This window comes from Psammomys obesus, unplaced genomic scaffold, assembly GCF_907164565.1.
Source record: "Psammomys obesus unplaced genomic scaffold, mPsaObe1.curated_primary_1811, whole genome shotgun sequence".
NCBI classification, from domain to species: Eukaryota; Metazoa; Chordata; class Mammalia; order Rodentia; family Muridae; genus Psammomys; species Psammomys obesus.
Window position 1 is genome coordinate 9,460,433 of NW_026585698.1, and position 2,886 is coordinate 9,463,318.

Below are 2,886 nucleotides of genomic sequence, written 5' to 3' on the forward strand. Positions count from 1 at the left end.
TATATATATATATATATATATATATATATATATATATATATATATATTCCCAGCAGAGAAGTTATGTCAATAGCAACACCAGGCAAGAGGGAGCATTTTAAATGAACTTAGTAAGTTTACGCTGACCAGAAGGGAGACTTCTGTGACTATAGAGATATTCCTGGACACTGGAAATGGCCATGGGCTGAGTGTGAGAAGAGTGTGAACGGGGGAATTTGTCTGTAGTTGGCCTCACTAGTAGAGTTTAAGAGCCTTCATCTTTCCCTTCTCTTTGGAGCCAGATGCTGATCTAATTCTCTCCAGGGAGTCGTGTTGTCAGGAGGGAAGGTTCAGCCACCAGTATTTAAAGTCCCTGTGAGAAATAGTCCCTAAGGAGTAGGGCTAGGAGGTCATGGCCCTGTGTGTGTGTTGAAAAAAATCTATGGCCTCGGGGAATCTCTGCTAATTTTGTGTGTGTGTGTGTGTGCGTGTGTGTGTGCGCGCGCGCGCACGCGCGCTCACGAGCACATGTATGCTGGAGAAGAACCGTGGCCTCAGCAGCCACCAATTAGCACAGTATTAGCCTTACACTGGAGGCTCCGAGAGAGAAGGAGAGATCACATCTGAAGACTGCATCCCTTTCACTTAGAAGGAGCAGTGCCCTGAGCATGTGGAACACACCTTTAACACTGGTAGTGCGTGTTCTCAAGTCAGTTGTGTCCGAAGGATGCCAGCTATGAGATCCCTCTTGGAGGAAAGGTGTGAGCCGATGCCAGTGGAAGTCATCAGAGGTCTGTGAACCCAGGACAACACTTGGGATGCAGTTCATGTCCTCATCCATGACCAGATGGCTCAATGTAGCTCAGCCCCTGGGTCTGGGTGACTGTTAGGGCTCTACTTGAGACAGGGCGTGGCTGGCATACCCCACCCTCTACCTAGGGGAGGGGCTGTTCTCTCCCTTCACTATATAAGCCAGATATTTTGGTTCCTCCTGCCATTTTGTCCTTGCCCTTCTGGCTGGCTCTCTCTCTCTCTCCCTCCCCTTCCTGCTCTGCTCCCAACAAATCTGCATTTACATATTATAGCTTCATCTTGCCTTTGGCTCGTTCCCATATCTAGTAAGTGACTGCGAGCCCATCACTGACTTCTCGAGATGCTGTTTCCCTCTTTTATAAATGACACCATAGGGCTATCCTGAGAATTAAATAAGAAAGGATGTGGAGATGACTGGCAAGCCGTAGATGACCATTAACACTCACTGTTTTTATTCTGTGTTCTCAAGAGTGTAGCTTCTCCCCGTGGGAGGCAGCCAGTGTCCCTGCGCATGGGTCCTGTTTTCTTTTCTTTTTACAGTGTCTGATGATTTTTCTTTTTTCTTTTTTTTTCTTTTTTATTATTATTGTTATTAATTACACTTTATTCATTTTGTATCCCCCCTAAGCCCCTCCCTCCTCCCCTCCCGATCCCACCCTCCCTCCCCTTTCTTCATGCATGCTCCTCCCCACGTCCACTAATAGGGGAGGTCCTCCTCTCCTTCCTTCTGATCTTAGTCTATCAGATCACATCAGGAATGGCTGCATTGTCTTCTTCTGTGGCCTGGTAAGGCTGCTCCCCCCTCAGGGGGAGGTGATCAAAGAGCAGGCCAATCAGTTTATGTCAGAGGCAGTCCCTCTTCCCATCACTATGTAAGCCACTTGGACACTAAACTGCCCTGGGCTACATCTGTGCAGGGGTTCCAGGTTATCTCCATGAATAGTCCTTGTTTTCACTGCAGGGTTTCACTTAGAAAAGGGCCAAGGAACCTTCTGTTGTCCCCTGCTGGTGGAACTGCCTCAGCTCTTGCCCTCCCCCAAGAAGGCGCTTGTTAAAATCCTTCATGGAACAGAATCATGACTCAGCACATTTCCTGGGCTTTCCCATTCAGGAGGCCTCACACACAACAAAGCAGAGAAAACCAAACCCAAGCCTGTTCCTCCACAAACCAAATCGCATCCACTGTGTAAGTTGAATTGCTATGGGAGCACGGGCTCATGTTTAATTTTTCAAAAGCCGTCATGCCAGCTGGTCAGAAGGTAGGCCTGGAACAGGGCAGAGACCGAAATGATCCGGTGTGTTTACAGAGGACTAATTGCCTTCATCTCCGAGTTCTTAACCCCCTCACCCTGGCTCTGTGCCTTTTAGGGATGTCTCTGTGATTTACTGTTGAGGGAATGAATGCAACTCTCGGCCAGGCCTTCTGGGATTTGGCTCCTCACAGATCTCTGAGCTGCCTGAGTTTGCTTCCTACCGCATACATTGGTTTTCAGACTCATTTTTCTTACGCTTTCTCCTTTTAAGAAGAATAAAAGGGGGCTGGTGGGATGGCTGGGCGGTTAGGAGCGCTGGGTGTTCTCGGAGGCAACATGGATTTGGTTCTTCGGGCAACTGCCTCTGACTCTGGTTCCTGGCGATACAGTGTCCTTTTCTGGTGTTTGCTGTGATCAGCCCCCACACGGCGCTCCTTCCTGTACCCAGCCACATAAAAGGTTTAAATATAAGCAAATCCGAGGAACATAACACAAAGGAACCTTTAAGAACCCTTTCTATATTTTTCTTTTCTAAGTGGTATTCTGCAGGCGTCTTTTCAAACATCGATTTCATTTCATTGCAGTTATTCATACCTCTTTCTCCCTTCCAATGCCCCAACACCAGGTAGGAAAGAAAGAAGGTTAGTGGTGAGAAGGGGCATAATTCTCTTTAGCTACTTCCTGCTGCTTGGCATGGTTGGTTCCTTGGAGCAAATCTTTTCAGGAGATAGCAAAACTTCTCAGCAAACTGCAGCAACCGGGAGCAGCAGGGGAGTAGGAGCCTTCTCTTTCTTCTTTCTCAGAGGCCCCCCTTCTCTTCCTGTCCCTGGCATTTATTCCC